The sequence below is a fragment of the Choloepus didactylus genome, chromosome 3, assembly GCF_015220235.1.
Source record: "Choloepus didactylus isolate mChoDid1 chromosome 3, mChoDid1.pri, whole genome shotgun sequence".
Taxonomy (NCBI): Eukaryota; Metazoa; Chordata; class Mammalia; order Pilosa; family Megalonychidae; genus Choloepus; species Choloepus didactylus.
The window spans coordinates 170,849,558-170,876,237 of NC_051309.1; the positions used below are offsets into that span (position 1 = coordinate 170,849,558).

The following is a 26,680-nucleotide window of genomic DNA, read 5'->3' on the forward strand; positions in this document are numbered from 1 at the left end:
TGTTCTTTGGCACTTTGGGGGAAATAGCATGACTCCATTCTTTCCTGAGATTGTGACCACTTGTGAGTGCCTTTTCCGTTTGCTATTATTTACCCTGTTTCCATTTACTACTCCACCTTTCTGGTTAAAATGTCTTATTTACCCATAAGGCAGCCAATAGCAGCAATCTTGCTAACTTCTTCTTAATCCCACCCTCAGGCAGACATAGTAGGATATGACAGGTAAAGGATCACAGGATTGTTCCTACCATTTGGTAATAGTGGCACATTTCACAGTTAGCCCTAATTTGGCTACATAGAGGTGGAGCTATGACCCATCTTAATATAACTTTATGAATACATGGTGTCAAATTTAATAGTATGGCTATTGTGTTTTTGATATTATAATCACCTTTCTTTGGTATATATAAGTGTAAACACAGCAATAGACCTGGATAAGGCAAAATAAAAAAAAACGTTAGTTGAGAAAAGTATAAAGCTGTGTAATTGTTTTCTTCATCATCCCTAGAAGCCTTTTTAGTGGAGTCCCTGCCTTACTTCTCCTCTTAGTCAATATGAGGAACAATAATTTAAACATCTAGGCTAAACTTCCAAGGTTTTACCATTGCCTTTATTGAATAAAAAGTATTTTAATTTCCCATTCCAATTTTTAGTGACTACTGTTTTGAAGAGGATAAGGAACATGGTAGATACATATACTATTATGTTTCGTACTCCATTTTTGTTCATTAATAGCAGTAAAACACATACTTGCATCAGAAGACATATATTCAGGTGGTCTGAAATGATGGAAAATTTGCTCTTCCAGGCTTTTGTTTTCTCCAAGATTGTTTCTGATGGAGGAAAAGAGAAGTCCAGAATAAGATCTGTGTCAATCCTAGTTAAAACCCATTTTTAGCACAAGGTCTAAAGTAATCAGTTTTGCAGATATTGATTCCTTTCTTGTGCTCCTTGGTTGTAGTTTCTTATCACAGTCATTTAATCAAGTGTAAAAGCACATGACAACTGTCAGCCCATGAGTGCATGCCTTGAGTTCCTACCTGCCCTATTATTCATAAATCCATAAGCTCACTCTGGTATCTAATTAGGCTAATACCCTTTTTTACTTGTAGTTTTTTTATGTGTGGGCATCTGCATGACAAAACTCAATTTTCCCTCTAAATTCCCATAGAGAATTCTATAACTTAATGCTCCTTTCAGGGTATATTTATTGTTCAGTTGTCTAGGTCCCATTTTCTTGACCATACAGCAAGGCTTTTGGCTACTGCCCAAGAGTCTGAATATTCACATACCCTTCAGAGATCCAGATCCTAATTCTTCTTCCATTTTAAATAAACAATTCTCAGCTGTGCCCATTATGTGAACTTGCCTTTGCTCTCTGTCATCAAGGTTTTACCAACTGCTAGGCAAGTTGTGGCTAATTTCCAAACATCAGTATGGTCCTGAAATTGGGAACCCCCACACGTGATCAGGAAGTCTACTTTCCTCAAATGGGAGAAAATAAGGTTGAAACTACACAGTAATGGGGGCACGGAGTTCCTCAGAGGTATCTATCATAAGATCTATGGGCAGTGGGACAATTTGCTCCTTTTTGTGGTATCCTTCACTGAGCCCTTCCCCACCCTCATGCTGCTCTTAAAAACATCACTTCCACTGTGTGAATGAAATTTTGAGATGATCTGTTCCTTTTAGAGGGCTTTGCTAACATCATCTAAGTGATGGATGATATTTCCGGTCTTAGATTTATCTGACCCCTTCTAAGGTGGGTGAAGTTTGGATTAACATACAATAACAAGGCACCAATTTTCTTTCAAATAAGCTAGAATTAGCAGCAAAAGCCTAAAACCTGAAAGGCCTCTGCTGTGTAGCCTTACTCAAGTTTTTGTAAAAGTTCTAATCTTTGTATTTTCTGGTGGCAGATCTTTCTGATATAATTTAAATAGTTGGGTCATAAGGGATCAGTAGGGCTGCTTGTGATACCACTCTGTAACTCTTTTCATGCTTTTTCAGTCTCAGAGCCCAGTTCAACTTCAGATTTCTTTCTGGTGACTCTGTCATTAGGGGCCAATAGGATTTCTAGAAGAGCAAACTGATTTTACCAGAATCAACCCCAAAAATCCTGCAAGTCACTGAACTCCTTGCTAATTCCAAAGACCAGGCTGGACCTGAATTTAACAGCCAGCCTCTGTCAGCCATGAGGGTAAGCACATTCCTTAACTACATATGAGATTTCCTTCTCTGAGGAAACAACTAACATGATGTCATCAGTTTAGGGGACCAGCTTATTCATGAAGGTTTTCAACTCTCACTTCAACATAATATTGCAATATACTAGTTAATTAAAATTTATCTGTGGCAAAACCAAAAATCTATGCTGCATTCTAATCTAGGAAAATACAGATTGCTCCTGGCTGGACTCCAAAATTGGAATTGAAAATGAAAGGCCTTAGCCAGGTTCATAGCAGCTTTCAAATCCCTCTTTTTCTGTTCCATTCCTATATAGTCTTTACTTTTTCAGATAAACTGAATGAACCAGAGGATTCACCATGTTTAATCCTTAATAATCTAATGTTAATCTTCAAGAACTGTCTGGCTTGCATACTGGCTAGACAGGACTGGTAAAAAGGGGAGTTAGAGGGAATAAAAACTCTAACTTCAATCATTTCTTTAATCAGAGAAGTGATCTTTTATTGCCCTTCTGGATTTTTATATCATTTAATGATGTTACTGAGGAGAGCTCAGTTAATTCCAAAGTTCCTGTCCATCATTACGAGATTTAAAATTGGGTCAAAGGCAGAGTTGGTTGATAATCTTTGTAAAAGTATCCCTGCATCTCATGGACATGTAATATCTATCCCAATTATGCATATAAATAAAGATGATGTGGCCATAAAATAATCAACTCAGCTGTACTTTGTAGTTTGTAGCTTTACCCCTTCCTTGTTTTCCTTCACTAAGCATTTCCACACCCTCACAGTTTTAACCTTAAGCCATTCAGAGCACCATCCTTCTTCCCCACAGGGATTACCATATGTTGAACACCGGGCAGAGAGACTTCAGCATTTGTGTGCTGAGTGACATCTTGATCCAGAAATTTTATTTCATCGTTTAACTTCTTTTCCTCATTGCATATATTGAACTGCTTACTCATTCATTAAAGAATTTGATAAGTTGTATTGCACAAATTGGTTACTGTTGGTCTTCCCCAACTATGATATTAGGAAATAATCACTAAAAATTTCATAAGAACAGGGACTACATCTGACATTTTTACCACTGTATCTCCAACATCAGTTGCCTAGCACAGATGAGGAATTCAACTAATATGTGATGAATGAATTAATGATGAGAAATTGTAGAAAGGAGCATGTGTGAGAACTGACCCTTGCAGTGGATCGCATAAACAACTCAGAAATTGAGAATGCTATCTTATTCCTCAGTACTGTGAGTTTATTGTGCATTTATTTATAGAACAGCTTATCACATATGGTTTTAGTAGTGAGTCATATCTAATTGAAGTCCTTGGATTGTCGCTTACTAGTTCTGGGTTGCTTAAACTTTCAGGGTCCCGTTTACTCTGTTATAAAATGATGTTATACCTAACACTATTGTGGTTAAATATTTAAACATTCAGTGCCTGGCACATAGTAGGCTTTTTAAAAAACCAGCTCTTTCAAAACTTTCAGCATACAATGTTTTCCTTTTTATATATTGTGAGGCCAAATTGAGTAAGTTAGTATTACCCCTATAAGTAATAGAATTATATCCAATAATGTGAACACAAAACTGTATACCTGAATAAAATCTAGGTTAGGAATGATAAGTAAAAGACTGGCAATCATCCTGTTATTCTACTAGGGGATTTTAAGATTAATAATCAAGATTTGCTTTTCATATTCCTTTTACATCTTATAAAATAATTTTGAAACTTTGCTACATTTGAAAAGATGCTTTGAAATTTTAATGACCAAGTACACAAAATAGTAAATAGAAAAACACCATCTAAAGACTGCCAAGGATGTGATTCCCTGCAATGTGATTATCTTCTTTAGACCCAAATTCTCTTGCTAACCTATGGAGAAACTGGAGATGTATAATATTTTTATTGGTTTCCTAGTTGCTGAAATAAATACCATTCAATGGGTTAGCTCAATAATAGGAATTTATGAGTGCATGATTTCAGAGGTTAGACAGCTAGATTCCTCCCAGGACTAGTATCTTCTGGCTAGCTGGTAATCTTTGTGATTCCTTCTGTTTTCTATCACATGGCAATGGATGTGGTAGCATCTTCTTCTTTCTCTTCAGTTCCCACTGACTTTCAGCTTCTGGCTGCTCCCTGTGGATTCTTCTTCTGTGTCCAATTTCTTTGCTTATAACAGCTTCAGCCATATTGGATTAAGGCCCACAATAATTCAGTTTGGACACACCTTTACTAATAATATCTAAAGAAACCTATTTACAAATGAGTTCACACCCACAGGACTAGAGGTTTAGACCTGAATATGTTTTTTGTGGGAAACCTGATTCAATTCCTAACAGTCTGCCCTCTGGACCCAAAAAAGAATGTTCTTCTCATTTGTAAAATACATTCATTCCACTATAGCATCCCCAAAGCCTTAAGTCATTTCAGTAACAGTGCTAAGTACAAAGTCTCAACGAAATCAGTTATGGGTGGCATGGTCCATCCTGGGACAAATTTCCTTTGTGGACCTGTGAAACCCAGAAAACAAGCTATCTGCTTCCAATATACAGTAGTGGAACAGGCATAGGATAAACATTCTGATTCCAGCAGGAAGGAAAATAGTGGTCATGTGTCCCCAAAAAGTCTTAAACCCAACAGGGCAAACTCCACTAGATTTTAATATCTGAAAGTCATCAGTGACTTGATTCTTTATCTTCCTGCCTGATGGAGCAGTAGCCCCACCCTTTCCAAGCACTTTGCTCAGAAGCCATGCTATCTCTGCACTGGGGTGAAGGCCCCACCCTCTGAGTGTCAGAATGGTGACCAGGATCTCTATGAACATAAGAACCAGGCCCCACCATTTCAGAGCATTAGAGTAGTGGCACTCTGTCTGACATTTACAAGTCCCCCCTCCCACCCCTCACCAAGTGCCTGGGCAGATGCCCTTCTCTTTCCAAGCACTAGGGTAGGCCCACTCTTTCCACACATGTGCCTAATCTCTTGGCTGAAAATTTTTTGGTCCAGATTTTTGCTTCAATTGTTCTGCCTTTGAAGTCATTCTTCCTTCAATTGGTCCCTTTCCTGTCCTTTCAGTCAGGAATGGCAGTGATTCTGCTCATACAAATTTTGCAAAAATATTGCAGGTTTTGCATGTAGTTCCAGAGGGTCCAGATCATCAGATAATAGAGCATTCCAAAGGTACTGCTTCCACTGAAACGGTTGACTGCATCCATGTTCAGCCACAATCTCTTTAGCAAAGGGCTGTTCAGTTAAACCCTAATATGGTGCTTTGTTTTCTGGAGACTCACTTCCTGGAAGCTCAAGAAGGCCCCTGATATAGCCACTCTGGCTCCAGCCTCAGAGCATACTATCGGATAGGCCAAGAATTTTCCAAATTTTTAATTGCTAGTTTCCCTGTGCTTAACACTTTAATCATCAGTTTATTTCTTTTGTCTGTCATTTCACTCTAAGCTACAAGGAGAAACCAGGATGCGTCTTCCACACTTAGCTTGGAAATCTCCTCAGCTAAATATCAAAGTTCATCTCTTTCAAGTTTTCCTTCCATTCAGCATCAGAACTCAATTTCACCAATCTCTCAGCCACTTTAGAAAAGAGATCACCTTTCTTCCAATTTCCAACGACACAGTCATCATTTCCTTCTACCACCTCACCAAATAAACTTTTAACAACTGTGGTGGCTTGGGATTATGTATCCCAGAAAAACAATCATCATCTGCTCCCGTGAGTATAAACCCATTGGAAATAGGAACTTTGCCTGAGGTTTTTTAGATAAAGTGTGACCCAATTTAATCAGGATGGATCTTAATCCAATTACTGAAGGCTTTTAATGTAAGGCCACATAGAAAGAAACCATGGGGAGCAGTTAGTTGTTGCAAGTCAGTGAAACATGGAAAAAAAAGGAAAAGACACCACCATATACATCGTCATGTGATAGAAAAACCAGGAACCCCAAAGAGTGCCTGCCAGCCAGCAGATACCATCCCCAAGAGGACTCAAACCTTCTAGCCTCTGAAACTGTGAGTCAATAAATTCCTGTTTTTAAGCTAACCCATTGTATGGTACTAGTTTTAGTAGCTAGGAAATGAATACAGTTTTTGGTATGGAAAGTGAGGTGCTGCTACTACAAATACTGAAACATGAATAAGTGGCTTTGGTATGGGGTAGAGGCTGGAAGAATTGTGAGAATGGGTAAGAACTATAGATAATGCTTTTGCCATCTTAGAGAATCAATAATTAATTATGAACAGAATGTTAGAAATATGGAGGTTAAAGGTAATTCCAGTGAGGTTTTAGAAGGAAATGATGAACAAGTTACTGGAAACTGGAAGAACGGCAATCTTTCTTTGAGAGTGCCAGAGAACTTGGCAAAATTGAGCTCTGTTGTTGGATGAAAGGCAGAATTTGAAAGCAATGACCTTGAATGTATAGCTGAGGAGATTTCCAAGCTAAGTGCAGAAGGTGCAGCCTGGATTCTCCTTGCAGCTTATAGTAAAATGTGAGAAGAAAGGGATAAGCTGAGAATTAAATTCTTAAGGACAAAAGAACAAGCAATTGATGATTTTGAAAATTCTAGTCATATCCAGATATTGTGCTCTGAGACTAAGGCCAGAAGTGGTTCTAGCAGGGACCTCCTTGAGCTTTTAGGAAGTGAATTTCCAGAGAACAGGATTCCATATGAGGGTTTAACTTGATATCTCTTTGCAAAAGAAAGTGTGGGTGGGACAGAAGAAGATGGTGACATGGAGAGGGGTGGAAGCTAGTTTGTCCCCCTGGAATGGCTAATAAACAACCAGGATCAACTAGTAAATAATCTGGAATAACTGTGGGGGGACAAATGTGACTGTCCACTCATCATACACCAGCCTGAATTGGGAGGAATGCCAGAGATCACAGCATAAAATCTGTAAGTAAAAACTGTGGATCCAAGCTGGGAGCCCTCTCCCTTCATGGCCTGAACTGCAAAGCCTCACAGTGCTGGAAAGTAGGTTTCTCTGAGTAAGCAAGTATAGCTCAGCTCAGCTCCAACTGGGGTTTTCATTAACAAGTGTGGTCTGCTCAATACAAGATATGAATCCTAAACAAGCAGACAGAGGCTTTGGTGACAACTGACTTTGGAGAGCCAGAGGGTGGCCATGGACTGGCCCTGAAGGGGGCTTTCTGTCCCTTTTTTGGCTCAGTGGAGAAAGCCTCAGTCATTTAAGTTCCCAGTGCTCTGACACAGACAAGGGTGGAGATAGCACAGGCAGAGACCATTCAAATGCTAATGACCTCTCCCTAGGGGGTCTGTCTTCCCCAAGAGGAAAGAGGTGGAGTCTAGCTCTACTACCCACCTTCCATTCAAAACCAAACCCCAGAGCCTGAGGGAAAACACCCATGGGCCACACCTCCTTACACCAGTCTGGAGCTACAGGCTGACAGGCGCCACCTGCTGGGCAGAAAATCACAGTGACTTGAGGCCTCACAGGGTGTACCAATTTTCTAAGACATACCCTCAGGGACACTGGATACTGAATATTTCTTCCTACTGGGACCTGAGCCTGTTTTGGTCTGGGAAAACCTGATTGGGGTAACCGAGGAAACCAGATGCCTAGACAACAGAAAACTACAACCTACACTACGAAAAATGAAGTCATGGCCCAGTCAAAGGAACAAACTTACCACTTCAACTGAGATACAGGAATTTAAGCAACTAATACTAAATCAATTCAAAAAGTTTAGGGAAGATATGTGAAAAGAGATGAAATATATAATGAAAACACTGGGCATACATAAGGTAGAAATCAAAAGTTCAAAAAAACAACTGGCGGAATCTATGGAAATGAAAGGCACAACACAAGAGATGAAAGACGCAATGGAAACATACAACAGCAGATCTCAAGAGGGAGAAGAAAGCACTCAGGAACTGGAGAACAAGACACCTGAAATCCTACACACAAAAGAGCAGATAGAGAAAAGAATGGAAAAATTTGAGCAACATCTCTGGGAACTTAAGGACAAAACAAAAAGCAGGAATGTACATGTCATGGGTGTCCCAGAAAGAGAAGAGAAGGGAAAAGGGGCAGAAACAATAATAGAGGAAATAATCAATGAAAATTTCCCATCTCTTATGAAAGACATAAAATTATGGATCCAAGAAGTGCAGCATACACCAAACAGAATAGATCTGAATAGGCCTATGCCAAGAAACTTAATAATCAGATTATCAAACATCAGAGATATAGAAACCTGAAAGTAGCAAGAGAAAAGAGATCCATCACATACAAAGAAAGCTTGATAAGACTATGTGTGGATTTCTCAATAGAAACCATGGAGGCAAGAAGGAAGTGGGGTGATATATTTAAAATACTAAAAGAGAAAAACTGCCAACCAAGAATCTTATATCCAGCAAAACTGTCCTTCAAATTTGTGGGAGAGCTTAAAATATTCTCTGAGAAACAGACAACGACAGAGTTTGTGAACAAGATACATGCTCTATAGGAAATACCAAAGGAAGCACTGCAGACAGAAAGGAAAAGATGGAGTGAGAGTCTTGAAAAACAATTTTGGGAGATGGTAGCACAGCAATGTAAGTACATTGAACAAAGATGAGTGTGAATGTGGTTGAAAGAGGAAGGTTAGGACCATGCAGGACACCAGAATGAAAGATGAAAGATAAAGAATGGGACTGTATAACTCGGTGAAACCTAGGGTGCTCAATTATTGCAATAAAAGGTACAAATATGTTTTAACAAATGAATGTCAACATTGCAAGGTGTTAAAAAATAGGGTGGTATTTGGAAAATACAATCAATGCAAACTAGAGACTATAATTAACAGAAACATTGTATTATGCTTTCTGTAATGTAACAAAGCAATTCACCAAAGCTAAATGCATACGGGGGGCAGAATAGGGGAAGGGTATGGGACTCCTGGCATTGGTGGTGTTGTCTGACCCTTTTTCTACTTTAGATTAATGTTATCTTTCCTTTTGTTGCTTTCTAGCTGTCATGTTTTTTCATTGTTTTCTCTCTCTTTTTTCTTTTTCTTTTGTCTCTCTACCTTCTTTGACTTTTCCTCCTTCTTTGAGAAAGAAATGGAGATACCCTTATATAGATAGTGGTGATGGTGCTGAAAACATAAATACATGACTATAGAGGGAACCAATGATTGTTTACTTAGGACGGAATGTATGGTGTGTGAACAAAGCTCTTAAGAAACTGGGTTGATGAAGAAACCTTGAGGGCACTATATGAGTGAAATAAGACAGACACATAAAGACAAATATTGCAGGGTCTTACTTGTATGAACTAATTATAATATGCAAACTCATAGACATGAATATAAGTTACGAGGATATAGAATGAGGCTAAAGAATGGGGAGCAGTTGTTTATTATGAGCAGAAAGTTCAAGTAGGGTGAACTTAAATGTTTGGAGATGGACAAAGGTGATGGTAGCATGTTGTGAGAATAGCTAACAGTGCTGAATGGTGTGTGAAGGTGGTGGAAAGGGTAAGCTCAGAGTCATGTATGTCACCAGAAGGGAAGTTGGAGGTTAAAAGATGGGAAAGTATAAAACAGTGAACCTTGTGGTGGACAATGTCCGTGATTAACTGTACAAATATTAGAAATCTCTCTCACAAAGTAGAACAAATGTATGACACTATAACTAGAAGTTAATAATAGAGGGGCATATATGGAAAAAATATATACCTATTGCAAACTATATACTACAGTTAGTAGTATTTTAACATTCTTTCATCAACAGTAACAAATGTTTTATACCAAAACTATGAATCAATAATGTAGGCGGGGGGTGGTTAGGGGTACAGGAGGATTTGAGTTTCCTTTTTTTGTCTTTATTTATTTTCTGGAGCAATGAAAGTGTTCTAAAAATTGAAAAAAATTAATTGTGGTGATATGATAGTACCATGGGCAACTGATTGTACACTTTGGATCTTTAGATAGTTGTATGTGAATAATCTCAATAAATATTAAAAAAAAAAGAAAGTGTGGCTGAATATGGAAGCAGTCAACCATTTCAGTGGTAGCCAGTCTTGGAAATGCAATTACCAGGAAGAATCTGTGGAAAGTTCTATTGTCTGATGGTTTGGACCCCCTTGAACTATGTGCAAAGCTGACAAGGATTTTGCAAAATTCATATGAATAGAACCACTGGCAACTTTGACTGAAGGGTTCCGAAAAAGGACAAATTGAAGGAGGAATGACTTCAAGGGCAGAATCATGAAAGAAAAATCTGGGCTGCAGAGATTCTCAGGCCAAGAAAACATGCCTACCCATAGAAAGGGTGGGTCTACCCTTGCTATTAGATAGGGTAGACCTTGTGCTCTGTTGCTTGGAAGGGCAAGCTTTGCACTACATTTTGGAGGAAGACTGCCACCACCCCAGTGCTTGGAGAGGGTGGTGACTTCACTCAGTGTTCAGAGAGAGCATGATCACTTTTCAAGCACTTAGAAGGTGTGAGGTTGCTGCTTCATCAAGCCAGGAGGACAAAACATAGATCTATAGATAATTCTCAGACTCCATTAAATCTAATGGAGTTTTCCCTGCTAGGTTTAGGACTTGTTGGGGACCTGTAATTCCTGTTTTCCTTCTGGTTTCTCCCTTCTAGAATAGGAATGTTTACCCTATGCCTATATGTATTGGAAATAGATAACTTTTATCCTAGGTTTTACATGTCTATAAACAGAGGAATTTGCCCGAAGGACCAACTGCACCCAGAACTGATTATGTGAGACTTGGATTTAGCATTGTTCAAAAATGGCTTAAGGCTTGTGGGATGCTGCGATAGAATGAATGAATTTTGCATTTGGGAATAACATGTATTTAGGGGTCCAAAGGGTTATGTACCCCAGAAAAAGATATTCTTCATATTAGTCCATTCTTTGGGTGTGAACCCAATATAAATGGGATGTTTTGAAGAGGTTGCTTTAGTTAAGCTGTGGCTCAAATCGATCAAGATGAGTATTAATCCTATTACTGGAGGTCTTATAGAGAAGGCCAAAGAGAGAGAACCATTGGGAATAACATGAAGCTGGAATTCAAAAGAACCTGTGAGAAAAGAAGACTATACCATGTGCATTGCCATGTGACAGAAAATCCAGGAACTCCAAAGACTGCCAGCTAGTCAGAAGATACCTATCCTGGGAAGAAGCAAGATTTTTAGCCTTTGAAACTGTTAGTCAATAAATTCCTATTGTTAAGCCAATTTGTATTGTATTATTTTTGTTTTAGCAGTTAAACTACTACAAGACCTTATTTCTACCAATGGTATGTTCAAAACAATCTAGGCTTTTTCTATCAAGGATCTCACAATTTTTCTTTCCTCTATAGAATCTAATTCCAAAGCTCTTTCCACATTGTCATGGCAGCACCCCTCTTTCCAAAACCAAAAATGTTATTAGTTTCCTAGATGCTAAACAAATACCATACTATGAGTTGAATTAAGAACAGGAATTTATTGATGCATGGTTTCAGAGGCTAGAAGGCTTTCTTTCCCCTGGGATTGGTATCTTCCTGGCTGGCAGTCATTGGAGTTTCTTGACTTTTCCATCATGTGACAAATGCATATGGTGGCATCTTCCCCTTTCCTTCCAGGTTCCATTGAATTCCAGATCTGGTTCCTTCATATGGCTTCTCTTTTCCATGTCCAATTTCCTTTGCTTATAAATATTTCGGACATATTGGATTAAGGCCCATCCTAATTCAGTTTGGGCACACCTTAACTATAACACCGTTACAGGTCCTATTTACAAAGGGGTTCACACCCACGGGACCATGTGTTGAGACATGAACGTGTGTTTTGTAGGGGACATGATTCAATCCACAACAATGTTTCTATAGTTAACTTTAGCCTTCTGCCATTGCTTTGTCTTTATCATAACTCGAAGTAGGCAGCTTGGTTTCTGTAGATGTCTGCATTTACAGAAAAAATGTTATTTGAGGCAGACAGATATTTCTGTGCTATGGCTACTTTATACATACCTATTTGCTTTCTCAGTGACTCTAAAAGCTTCTTTGAAGCCAAGGGTTCTAAAGGTAGCCCTTACTTGAGTCTGTGATTAATGTATTTATCTTGAAATAATAAATTGTATCTTCATCTCAGTTTTTTTTTTATGTTAGAGGGGGTTTTAATGCTTACAGAGACATTTCAGCTAAGAAATTCTACCTCCCAAATTTAGAAGGAAATCACTTTAATATTTGGAAACATGATATTTTAATTCTTCATGTCACTTGAGTAGTACTGATCAAAGGGTAATTTAAAATAAAGGCTTTCATTTTCACCCACAAGTATAAGAAAGGCATAGGGAAGGTCATGGTACCCCTATTTTGCTAAATCAAATAGAATCTTACTCTATGACTTCTTAGCAAAGATGGTAAGAAATTCAATTTGTCATATTTTGAGGGATATTTCCCCTTCCTTGGGTCACACAAAAAACTGTGGAGCATAGTTATACATAAAAAATTGAAGAAAGAACTTTTTTTCCTGTACACTAAGTTGTTGCCAAATGCTAATTTTCTGAGCCATATAATCATTCAGATGTGAACCAGTCCAACCTTCCTTGTGATGCATTAGCATAGATTCCCCTGGCTAAGTACCAAGGCCATGGTTCTTAGGATTCTCCATCTCTCCAAGTCTCTACATGCCACCCCTCATAGTTCTATCAGCTCTCAGTTACTTCCATATTTCTCCATGTTTTGTGAGGAAATCCACCTCACACCCGCTCTACCACCTTCATGAAAATGAAATCAAAACTAAAGTAAAGAAAACACCTATCACTGGCCTTCATCTCAGAGAAAGTTTCTACTGGGCTAGGCCCTTTCACCTTAATTATGCTACTAATTCCAGAACCATACCTTTCCATTTGTGACAATGTAATTCAAAGTCTCCTATATCTGGCCCAAAGGCAAGAGATTCTTTCTGCCTCTGGGACTCAAATCCATTTCAAACGGGCGAGTGAGAGAAGGAAAATAGCTCTCATTCTTTAAGATCCTTTTATAAGAGGGAGAACAAACCATAAATTATTTATCTCTATAAATTATCTTGCCCTAATGGTACTAGAATTTCTTGTCACTAAGATACAGGCTGTAATGCATTCCAGTGGAAAAGAATGTTAATGGCACATCTGACAGGCTTTTGTGTATAATCTGACAGGCATTTTTCTAAACTTAATAAAGAATTGTAATATCATGTAAGTTTATAATTAACTTTCCAAAACTTAAAGTGGTTGGTGAGATTTATTTGCGTTCTTTGCCTCCCTCCCCACTTATTTCAGTAAGTAGCTTTGATCCATGGATGATATATAATGTACTCTAACTTGAAGTTTTGCTTTAATATCATCATCTGAAAAAAAATTGGGGTTGCAATTTTAACACATTCTTCCATATATGATATAGGGTGGCAAAAACCTGTCATTGGTAGTACACCGGTATACTGTTATTTCAATGCTGAAAAACCTAAAGAAAAGAAGCAAAAAGCAACAAAACAACCACAAAAACAAAAGCCTTGTTGTCTCTTATGCTCTAATATAAGGAAATGTCGATTATTTTAATTTTTCAAACAGCTATTGAGTCCTTAGGTATTTTAACACAGTCACATTAAACAACCTAATTATTGTTGCCTAAAAGGAGAATGCTGAACAGTGATGATTATGGGCTAAAAATTCTTTTATAGAACTCATTAGCAGTATCCAGAGACAGCAATATTTATGATGTTATAAAACTGCTGAAAAAAAGAGGTGGAGGATATTTAGTATAGTTAAGAGTTTATTTGGATCACAAACCACCTTCAGGCTGTTGAAATTCTTTCAGGTGTTATATGTAGCAGCACATGATAGTATTCCAAGTGAGCCTGCATGGTTACAAGAATTATGCAATGTTCAAGGAATCTTTTCCTCATGTAAACCCTGGTAGACATACTTATCTGTCTGCTTAGCATCCCTTTGTCATTCTTCCCCATTTTTCACAGCACCCATACACTCCATTAACTTCCAACAATAGTGTCAGGTCCTGGTTGGGCTAAACCAATCACATTTCCTCTTCCTTGGACATGGGCATTGGTTTAGAGGTGGCCATTTAACCCAGCCAAGTCAAATAGGATAAATCTTAGGACATCTTCTTGGACTGCTGCAATCAAAGCGTTTTCTCTTCAACTGGACTGAACCAAGAAGTTTGTAACATCAATGACTCCAACTATAAGAAGAACAAACCTTAACCTTAGTCTAAAGCTGATTCAAAGAAAAGCTGAGTGATTGATTTTTCCAAATCCTGCTATAACTCTGGAAATATACTCCTATGAGTCAATATTTTTATTTCATTGTAAAAACAATTGGAGCTGGAATTTTTATTATTATTTCCATAAAAGTTCAAGGACCACCACATGACCACCAAATTACTCTTGTTAGAAAATGAAACTCTTATTCCTTCCTGCCTCATATAGATATAATAAGAACTATAGTATTACCATATTTAAATGGATTGATTTTTTTTTAAGTATTCAGTTTCCAATAGTTATGTAATACATTTTCCCCCTTGAGAAGCATATTCACTAAAATGTATGACAGGGTTGTAGGTATTCCCCTGAATATCCAAAATTCATATGTTAACTTTTCTCTGCAGTCTGTTGATGCAGATGTGAAACTCAACCTCCACAGCAAGGTTTCACTGAAGATTAGGACAAGGAAGAGTGGTTATATCCAAGCAACACAACTTACCATTGAATGTTATATCTCCATTTATTAAATAAGTACTTTTTGTCCTACTTCCCAGGAATTTCTGGCTACCTTCTCTATAGGATCCGGACTCCTGCTGTGCAATGTGGTCCCCAAATGTCATTCAAAACTCTCTTCATTTCTTTGCTTCTCTGTTTTCTGGACAAAACATATCAGGTTTCTTTTTGTTTATAAACATGGTATAATGAACTTCTTTATGTTTCTTCTTAGCTATAGATTCACCTTGGTGTATGCAAGGTCTCACACTTCTGTAGCTCCAAACTGCAGAGGTTGTAAGATGGAAAACTTTTCTACTTTGTTTTGCCACAGATACCTGCAGAAAAGAGAATTTACTTTCTTTATCATTTGAATCATACCCTATCTCCTTAGAGAGGAATAATTTTAAATGAGTTTAGCCTTTCAATACAATCGTCTGTCTTTCCCACCAGAATATGGGCTCTCTGAAGGTAAAACCTACCATATTAAACTTGACTTCTCAAGTACTGAGCACATAAATGATCAATAAATATTTTTTGAATGGATGATAATGTAACAAAACAGAAATAAAAATTAAGAAGAGGATTGTGGAAAGATAGCAGAGTATGTAGATCCAGGAATCAGTACCTATACCAAAACAACTACTGAACTGGCAGGAACTGTTTGAATCAACCACACTGAAACTCTAGAGACTAGGGGAAACCTGTGCGGCATCCAAGGAGGAGAGAGAGGAAGAGACTGACAACTGTGATGAAGTCCAGTGAGCTTCACCCTCCATGCATCAGCTGCCATTCTTCCCCCAGCCTTGTGGCTGAGTAGTGGGGACTGGAGCTCTTGTTCTTGGCTTAGTTTGCTGGTGCCAGGGTGGGACATACAGAACTAGTCCTCCAAACTCCAAGGAGGTGGTATCTAATCCAAGATATTTACCTTTGATCAGCTACTTCAGATTACTGGGTGACCATTGTTTGAACACCCCTGGGGCAAAGGTGGCAAAGGAATTTTAAAGACAGTAACTTTGGATGTTTGAAGCTGTATGTACAGCAGAAAAATGGGGAGAGACCTAACCTATTCACGGTATTTGTTTAAGCAGCCTAGGAAACTAAAACAGTAACCTTCCTCAAAACTATGGAAAGCAGTTAAAGGGCTATATTAACCAGGCAAACACACTTTACAAAGCCATAGAGGAAGCTTCTGGTGCCCTTGATGACTTGTCTTCCACACCCTCTCAAAGATGGGTGAAGGCAGCTTGTGCTCCCATTGTGGGTCCCTGGCTCTGTTCTAGAAGAGCAGAGTAGCCCTGTGTGCATACTTGGGTGTATACATCTCAGTGTAAATCTATAATTTGGAAGTCTGAGAGACTGAGCTGGGGAGACATGTCTCAGGTTTGTCCTCTCAGACAGACCAAATATTGGAAGGCTGATTATTAAGATGTCAATCCTACCCAAAGCAATTTATAGACTCAACACAATCCCAATCGAAATTCCAAAACCTTCTTTGCAGAAATGGAAAAGCCAATCATCAAATATATATAGAAGGGTAAGGGGCTCCTAATAGAGACAGCCATCTCAAAAAAGATGTATAAAGTTAGAGGACTTGCAGTTCTTAATCTTAAAACTTATTACAAATCCACAGTAATCAAAAGACCATGGTATTGGCACAAGGGCAGACATATAGACCAGTAAAACTGAATTAGGAACTCAGAAATCAACCCTCACATTTATGGCAAATTCAGTTTGGACAAGCGGGCAAAGACCACTCAATTGGGAAAAAATATGCTCTTCAACAAATGGTGCTGGATTTCAATTTGCAAAAAGTAGTAGGATAATCCCTACCTAACACTTTATGTAAAAATCAACTCAAAGAGCATCAAAGACCAAAATATAAGAGGAAGAAACTATCAAACTCCTAGAAGAAAATATAGGGAAGCATATTCAGGATCCTGTGTTTGGCAATGGATTCCTAAACTTTACAAGCAAAAAAAAAAAAAAAAAAAAAAAATGAAAAATAGATGAAAGGGATCTCATCAAAATTAAAAACATTTTCACCTCAAATGACTTTATTATGAAAGTAAAATGACAATCTACACCATGGGAGAAAATATTTGGAAACCACATGCCTGATAAAGGTTTAATATCCAGAATATATAAAGAAATCCTTCAACTTAACAACTAAAATATAAACAATACAATAAAAAGATCAAAAGACTTGAAAAGAGATCTCTATAAAGAAGATATACAAATGACCAGAAAGCACATGAAAGGATGCCCAACATCATTAGCCAACAGAGACATGCAAATCAAAACCACAAGGAGATACCATTTCATACCCATTGTAATGTCTTTTATTAAAAATAAAACAGAAAATTACAGGTGTTGAAGAGGATGCAGAGAACTAGGAATACTCATTCATTGCTGTTGGCAATGTAAAATGGTGCATCTGCTGTGGAAGACAGTTTGGTGGTTTCTGAGAAAGTTAAGTAGAGGATTACCACATGACCCTGCAATCCAACTACTAGATATATATTCAGAGGAATCTGAAGCAGGGACTCAAACAAATATTTGCACACCAATATCCATAGTGGAATTATTCATAATTGCCAAATTTGGAAGGAACCCAAATGTTCATCAACTAATGAATGGAGAAACACAATGTGGCATATACATAAAATGGAATATTATTCAGCCATAAAAAGTAATGGAGTCCTATTGCATATGACAACATGGATGAAACTTGAAGACATCCTGTTGAGTGAAATAAGCCAACAAAAAGATGAATATTTTATTACCTCACCGGATATGAAATAATTAAAATAAGCAAACTTATAGACTCAGAATCTAGAATATAAGTTACTAGGGGATGATGTGGGGATAAGGAATGAATTTAAGGCTTAAAATTTATAGGGTTGTTTTTTGAAATGATGGAAATATTTTCATGTATGCATGTATCTATGCATTTTTTTATTAGAGAAATTGTGAGTTTACAAAACAATAATGCATAAAATACAGAATTCATGTATATCAGCCCACCAACAACACCTTGAATTGGTGTAGAACATTTGTTACTATTGAGGATAGCACCTTTTAAAAGAAATTGTGCTTTTGTGACAGTTGTTACATTTGTTACAAATGATTAAAGATTATTAAAATGATTCTATCTATTTCCCATTATTTACATTAGGAATTTTTTTTCACATATACCACCCTATTATTACCACCTTTTATTAGTATCATATATTTGTTAAAATTCATGAAGGAACAGTCTTATGATTGTACTATTACCTATGGTCCATTGTCTACAATAGGGTTAACTGTGTCTATGTTTTATCTTCTAATTTTTATTTTAGTAATATATACATCCTGAAGTATTCTCTTTTAACCACATTCACCTATACAGTTCAGTGCTGTTGATTATACTCACGTTAATGTACTTCTATCACCACAATCCATTTCCAAACTTTCACCATCAGCCTAAATAGAAATCTGTACAGTGGTACGTCTGTACTTGACTGCTTTGAGACTCATCAAATTTCTATGCAATACATTTTGACATGAAAGGTTTATCCTGGTACTCGTCATTTGTTTGGTTCTCTATGTGTTGGTTGCCTCATGACTTGCTATTCTTTCCAGCCAAAACAAAGGGTAACACATTAGTCATGCAGTAGCTCTTGCCCTGTGCACATCCTATTGCAGTCTTATTTTAGCTTCTGTGGTCAGTTTTTGTATTTTTGTGCTTTTTTTTTCTCATCATGGGTCCTAAGAAAATGAGCAGTGATCACACTGAGCAGAGAAGAAAATTACTTTGCATCACCATTGAGCAAAAAAAGGAAATAATAGGCAAATGTGAGAGCAGTATTCACATTACTGATCTTGCTAGGGAATATAGTATGTCTAGAACAATGGTCTCCATCATTATTAGGGATAAAGAAGTGATTTAAAAAAAGGCTTATGTTGAGGAGTTAGTGGAGGAGCATCACGAAGAGCTCAGCATTGAGGAGCTGCAGGAACCACAGAAGGAAAAGCAACAAGAGGTGGCTGAAGAGAATTCCTCAGATGAGGAAGAGATAAGGGAGGATGTCCCCAGTTCCTTGATAAAAGAAATGTGTGCAAAATGGGCAGAAGTTCAAAATTTTGTGGAGAAGTGCCTTCCAGACAAAGCTCTGATAAGCAGAAATGTGAATTTATTGAATGACAAAACAATTTCACATTTTTGAGAAATTCTGAAAAGAAGACAGAAGCAGTCCTTACTGGATACGTTTTTAGTGAAGGTGACAAAGAGTGTGTCAGAACTTGCAGTGCAAGTTGAAAAGAGGCAGAAAAGAGAAAGAACATCAAGTGCCTGATGTTCTATTGGAGGGGGCTCTCCTTCCAAGCATCACTCCATGTATCTCTCCTCCTCACCACTCTCCTCCCACCATCCCATTAGGCCATGGACTTTTCTCAGTACAGGTAAAGTGAAGTTTAATTTCATTTAATCTAAGTATCTATTAATTTATAGGTTTATTTATCATGTAAAGTAATGATATATGACCGTATCTTTTTACATTTTGCCTTAAAAATATCATTGTCTTTGGTTTGGGAACACATTAAATTTATTTACATTATTCCTTATGGGAAAAATTTGTTTGGTGCTTATCATTTTTGGTACTCATTGTGCCTCCTGGAATTAATTAATGATGAATACTGAGGCACCACTGAATATGGTAAACATCAACTCCCCATTCTCTAACCCAAATCTATTTCTGGTAACCTATATTCTAGATTCTAACTCTATGAGTTTGCTTATTATAATTAGTTCATAACAGTGAAATCATACATTATTTGTTCTTTTGTATCTGGATTATTTCACTCAATAAAATGTCCTTCAGGTTCATCCATGTTGTAAGCATCATGACTTCATTCCTTTTTCTGCCTCAACAACATTCCCTTGTATGTATATGCTACATTTGTTTATCCATTCATCAGTTGATGGACACTTCAGTTGCTTCCATCTTTTGTCAAATGTGAGTAATGCTACTATGAACATTGGTGTGCAAATATCTGTTTGAGTCCCTGCTTTCAGTTCCGGGTATACACTCAGTAACAGGATTGCCAGATCATATTGTAATACGCTTAGCTTCCCAAGGAACTTCCAAACTGTCTTCCACAGTGGCTGCACCATTTTACATTCCCACCAGCAATGAATGAGTGTTCCTGTTTCTCCAAATCCTCTCCAACAATGGTAGTTTTCTGTTTTTTTAAATAGTGGCCATTCTAGTAGGTGTGAGATGATATCTCATTATGGTTTTGATTTGCATTTCCCTAATAGCTAGCAATGTTGAACATATTTTCTTGTACTTTTTATTCATTTGTAGTTTCTCTTTGGAGAATGTCTATTTTAGTCTGTTGTCTTTTTATTGTTGAGTTGTAGGATTTCCTTATATAATCTGGATATTAAAACCTTATTGGAGGAGAGGACCTAAGATGGTGGCTAGGAGAGACAGGACAAAAATATACCTCCATGAAAAATACAAGATAAAAGCCAGAAAGTGACCCAGAACACTAGTTCCAGTGATGCACCGGCTGGACAAGGTCTGCTAAATCCACAGGGACTGTGCACTTGGTGAAACTGGGAGTCTGCATTCTGAAATGAGTGAGTAAGCTGGCTGAATGTCTGGCAGCCACACTGTGGTGTGGGGAAACCTTGGGTTGGTGTTTGGAGGCAGACTAGTTCTTTTTTAAAAAACCCAAAAGTGGCTGCAGATATGGCAGCGAGAACCACACAATGAAGTGTGGCAGGAATGGGCTGTGAGAATGCCTCAATATCTGGTGTGGAAGATAGCCTTTCATGCACCAGCTGCTAATTTTCTCAGAGCAAGGCAGGCAGAGGTGAGCCAAAAGGGGAAGACAACCATGCCCCTTGCAGCCATCTTCCCGGTGGGCTGGGAATGCTCCTGCCCGACACTGGAGCCACAGCCCAGAGCTGCGTGAAAAAACCCAGTGTGACAGGAAGTGTTTCCAACACCACATGCACATGCCACAATATCAGGAGTGGACATGAGCCTTTCATGCACCCACAGCTAATAGTCCCAGAGCTGGGAAGGCAGAACTGTGTGAAAAAGGGGAAATTAATGTGCCCCATACAGCCATTCTTATAGCAGGCTGGGAAGGCACCTACACAGCCAGGCAGCCCAGAACTTCCCTTGAGGGATGGTGTGCACTTGTGATGTAGCAAAACCTTCCCTCAGCAGAGGCCCTAGGAGGGAACAGCTTGGAAGAGGGACACACTCGGAAATCCCAGGGACCATACGCCAATACCAAGGACTTGTGGGTCAGCAGCAAAGACAATCTCTGGTGAGACTGAAATGGAGGTTTAGACTCTTGCAACAGCCTTAAATCTCCAGGAACACCTGGGAGGTTTGATTATTAAAGCTACCTTCCCTCCCTAACTGCTCAGACACACCCCACATTCAGGGTGGACAACACCAACAACACACCCAAACTTGGTGCACCAATTAGACCCCACAAGAATCAGACACCCACACACCACAATGACAAAGTTGAGGAGAACTGACTTGAGGGGAATAGGTTACTCGTGAACATCCGTCTACTGGTTAGAGAAAGTGTACTCCACCAAGCTGTAGATCTCACAAATTAGAGATTAGGCTTTGAATAATCCTACATATCCTAAAAGAACCCTATCAAGTAAAGCAAATGCCAAGAGGCCAAAAGAACAGAAAACTGTAAAGCATATGAAAAAAATCAGATGATATGGATAATCCAAACCCAAACACCCAAATCAAAAAGATCAGAGGAGACACAGTACTTGGAGCAATTAATCAAACAACTAAAGACAAACAATAAGAGCATGGCACAGGATATAAAGGACATGAGGAAGACCCTAGAAGAGCATAAAGAAGAAATTGCAAGAGTAAATTAAAAAAAAAAGGTGATGTTATGGAAGTAAAAGAAACTGTTGACCAAATTAAAAAGATTCTGGATACTCATAGTACAAGACTAGAGGAAGCTGAACAATGAATCAGCAACCTCGAGGGCCACAGAACAGAAAATGAAAGAACAAAAGAAAGAATGAGATTGAAAAAATCAAAATGGACCTCAGAGATGGGATAGATAAAATAAAACATCTAAATTTAAGACTTATTGGTGTCCCAGAAGGGGAAGAGAACGATAAAGGTCTAGAAAGAGTATTGAAAGAAATTGTTGGAGAAAACTTCCCAAAACTTCTACACAATATAAATACACAAAGCATAAATGCCCAGTGAACTCCAAATAGAATAAATTCAAATAAACCGACTCCAAGACCTATTCTGATCAGACTGTCAAATACTGAGAAGGAGCAAGTTCTGAAAGCAGCAAGAGAAAAGCAATTCACCACATACAAAGGAAACAACATAAGACTAAGTAGTGACTACTCAGTGGCCACCACGGAGGTGAGAAGGCAATGGCATGACATATTTAAAATTCTGAGAGAGAAAAATTTCCAACCAAGAACACTTCATCCAGCAAAACTCTCCTTCAAATTTGAGGGAGAGCTTAAATTTTTCACAAACAAATGCTGAGAGATTTTGCTAATCAAAGACCTGCCCTACTTCAGATACTAAACAGAGCCCTACCAACAGAGAAACAAAGAAAGGAGAGAGAGATATGGAGAAAGGTTCAGTACTAAAGAGAGTCAATATTCATTGATTAAAGGACAATAAGACAGAGAGGGAAAAAATACACCTGACAAACAAGCCAAAGGATAGGATGGCTGATTCAAGAAATGCCTTCACAGTAATAATGTTGCATGAAAATAGATTAAACTCTCCAATTAAAAGATACAGATTGGCAGAATGGATCAAAAAAATAGGAACCATCAATATGTTGCATACAAGAGACTCATCTTAGACACAGGAGGGACACAAAGAAATTGAAAGTGAAAGGATGGGAAAAGCTATTTCATGCAAGCTACAGCCAAAAGAAAGCAGGAGTAGTGACATTAATCTCAGATAAAACAGACTTTAAATGAAAGGATGTTATGAGAGACAAAGAAGGCCACTACAAACTAATAAAAGGGACAACTCAACAAGAAGAGAAAACAATCATAAATGTTTATGCACCCAATCATGGTGCCACAAAATACATGAGACAAACACTGGCAAAACTAAAGAAAGCAATGGATGTTTCCACAATAACTGTGGGAGACTTCAACACATCACTCTCTCCTATAGACAGATCAACCAGACAGAAGACCAATAAGGAAACTGAAAACCTAAACAATTGGATAAATGAATTTGATTTAAGGGACATATATAGAACATTACATCCCAAATCACCAGGATACACATTCTTCTCTAGTGCTCACGGAACTTTCTCCAGAATAGACCATATGCTGGGACGTAAAACAAGCCTCAATAAACTTAAAAAAATTGAAATTATTCAAAGCACATTCTCTGACCACAATGGAATACAATTAGAAGTCAATAACCATCAGAGACTTAGAAAATTCACAAACACCTGGAGGTTAAACAACACATTCCTAAAATTAATGGTTTATAATGTTGAATGTAGGGGGAACTAGCGATAGAGAGCAATTGGTGAAGGGGAAACAATAACCCAATAAGAACAGATAAGCTATCGTGGGTGAGTTTAACGTTCTGGGAATCCCCAGGAATGACTATGATTTGTTAATTTCTGGAGGGTGTGGTGGAAACAAGTTCACAGAAATGTTGCTATATTGGGTTATTTTCTTGGGGTAGAGTAGGAGCATGTTGGACTCCCTTGTTATGGTTTGTTTGAAATTTTTTTTATTGTATTTTTTAAAATTTTTTTTGATATAGTTGATTAAAAAAAGAGTTAATTGAAAAAAAAATGAAAAAATATGCAGAACCCCCTTGAGGAGCTGGTGGAGAATGCAGGGGTGTTGTGCTCCCCACCTCAATGGTTGCTGATGTGCTCACAGACATAGGGGACTGGTGGTTTGATGGGCTGAGCCCTCTACCACAGGACTTGCCCTTGGAAAGATTGTTGCTACAAAGGAGAGGCTAGGCCTCCCTATAATTGTGCCTAAGAGCCTCCTCCCAAATGCCTTTGTTGCTCAGATGTGGCCCTCTCTCTCTAACTAAGCCAACTTTGCGGTTGAAATCACTGCTTTCCCCCCTACATGGGATCTGACACCCAAGGGAGTGAATCCCCCTGGCAACATGGAATATGACTCCCGGGAAGGAATCTAGACCTGGCATTGTGAGATAGAGAGCATCTTCTTGACCAAAAAGGGGATGTGAAAGGAATTGAAATAAGTTTCAGCATCAGAGAGATTCTAAAAGGAGCCAAGAGGTCACTGTGGTGGGCACTCTTACTCACAATATAGACAACACTTTTTTAGGTTCTAATGAATTGTAATGGTTAGCAGTAAATACCTGAAACTATCAAACTACAACCCAGGACCCATGAATCTTGAAGACGATTGTATAAAAATGTAGCTTATGAGGGGTGACAATGTGATTGGGAAAGTCATATGGGTCACACTCCCCTTTGTCCAGTGTATGGATGGATGAGTAGAAAAATGGGGGAAAAAAAAGGGGGCACCCAGTGTTCTTTTTTACTTTAATTGTTCTTTCTCACTTTAATTTTTATTCTTATTATTTTTGTTTGTGTGGTAATGAAAATGTTCAAAATTTAATTTTGGTGATAAATGCACAACTATATAATGGTATTGTGAACAGCTGAATGTATGTTTTGTTTCGTATGACTGAATGGTATGTGAATATATCTCAATAAATGTGAATGAAAAAAAAAAAAAACAAAAACCTTGTTGGAACCCAAAGTGCAAGCAATGAAAGAAGAAATAGATAAATGGGATCTCCTCAAAAGTAAACACTTTTGTACATCAAAGGAGTTTGTCAGGGAAGTAAAAATGGGAACCACATATCAGATAAGCATTTAATATCCAGAATATATAAAGAGATCTTACAACTCAGCAACAAAAAGACAAACAACCCAATTAAAAATTGGGCAAAAGACATGAACAGACACTCATCTGAAGAGGAAATATGAATGGCTCAAAAACATAAGAAAAGATGTTCAACTTCAGTGGCTATTAGGGAAATGCAAACCACCACCACAATGAGATATCATCTCACACCTACTAGAAAGGCCAGAAAATTACAAGTGCTGGAGACGATGTGGAGAAAGAGGCATACTTATTTACTATTGGTGGGAATGTAGAATGGTGCAGCCACTCTGGAAGGCAGTGTGGTGGTTCCTCAGGAAACTGAGTATAGAATTGACATACGATCCTGCAATTCCATTAAGGGTATATACTCAGAGGAATTGAAAGCTAGGGCATGAATGGACATTTGTAAACCTATGTTTATAGCAGCATTATTCACAATTGCCAAGAGATGGAAACAGCTCAATTGTCCATCAACAGACTAGTGGATAAACAAACTGTGGTATATACATATGATGGAGTATTGCTCATTTGTAAGAAAGAATAAAGCCACAGACCATATAACAATATGGATGAACCTTGAGGACATTATATTGAGCGAAATTAGTCAAAAAAGAGGGCAAGTACTGTATGGTCTCACTAATATGAACTAATATTAATTAGCAAACCTTAAGAGATAAAGCAGAGAACACAGGTTAAGAAAAAAAGCAGAGAACACAGGTTAGCAGGATATAGAAAGAGGTTAGAGATCAGGCATTTGATGCTGAAGGAGTATAGAATATACAGCAGGGATGGTTATATAGAACCAGAAATGGATTGCACAATACTGTGTGATGGTAGCACAATATTGTAAGTACGTTGAAAAAAGATGACTGTGACTAAAGTTGAAAGAGGAAGGCTAGGACATGTATGACACAAGAAGGAAAGATAGAAGATAAAGACTGGGACTGTATAACAGTGAAATTTAGAGTGGTCAGTGATGGTGATTAAATGTACAAGTATAAAAATGTTTTTACACATGGGAGGACAAATGAATGTCAACTTTGCAAGGTATTGAGAATAGAATGGTATTGGGGAAAACAAAATCAAGGAAAACTGGAGTGTATAGTTCGGAGTATCATCGTAATATGCTTCCATTGATTGTAACAAAGGCAATATACTTAAGCTAAATGTCTATAAGACAGGGATATAAGGGAGGGGTGTGGGATTCTTGGTGTTGTTGTCTGACCTGTTATTTTACTTTATTTTTATTTATTTTTATCTTTTTTATTATTCTTATTTTAATTTTTTCAGAGTAATAAATGTGTTCAAGGGCTGATTGTGGTAATGAATGCACAAATATATGATGATACTCTGAAAAACTTATTGTACCATGGATGATTGTAGGGTACATAAATATATCTCTATAAAATTTCAGGGGGAAAAATAAACAGATGAATACTAGTGCTGGAGAAAACATGGAGAAAGGGAGGTACCTATTCATTGTTGCTGGGGAAGAAGAATGGTACAGCCCATCTGGAGGGCAGTGTGGTGGTGGCCATAAGATCCTGCAACCTCATTACTGGGTATATACTTGAAAGGACTGAGAGCATTTTTACAAATGGACTTCTGCACAATGGTATTTATGATGGCAGTATTCATGATTTGCAATGGATGAAGGTGGCCTAAGGGTACATCGACTGGTGAACTGCAGCGTATGCGTACAATAGAATATTGAGCAGCTGCAAGAAGGAATGAAGCTGTGAGACGCACAACTAGGTGAATGGATCTTGAGGACAGCATTTTGAGTGAAGCATGCCAGAAATGAAAAGACAAACATTTTAACACCTCACTAATATGGACTAACT

At 38.0% G+C, this 26,680-nt stretch overlaps 1 long non-coding RNA gene across 1 annotated transcript in view; it reads right to left on the minus strand.

Annotated features, from left to right (window-relative positions):
* Positions 1-680: 680 nt before the first annotated feature.
* The window catches only part of LOC119529969, a 53,030-nt gene continuing 27,030 nt past the window's right edge, over positions 681-26,680 (minus strand). The window contains exons 2-3 of the long non-coding RNA XR_005215983.1: positions 14,913-15,243; positions 681-832 (exon numbers count right to left, since the gene is read on the minus strand). This is a non-coding gene — a long non-coding RNA (uncharacterized LOC119529969). The remainder of the gene's footprint in view (positions 833-14,912; positions 15,244-26,680) is intronic.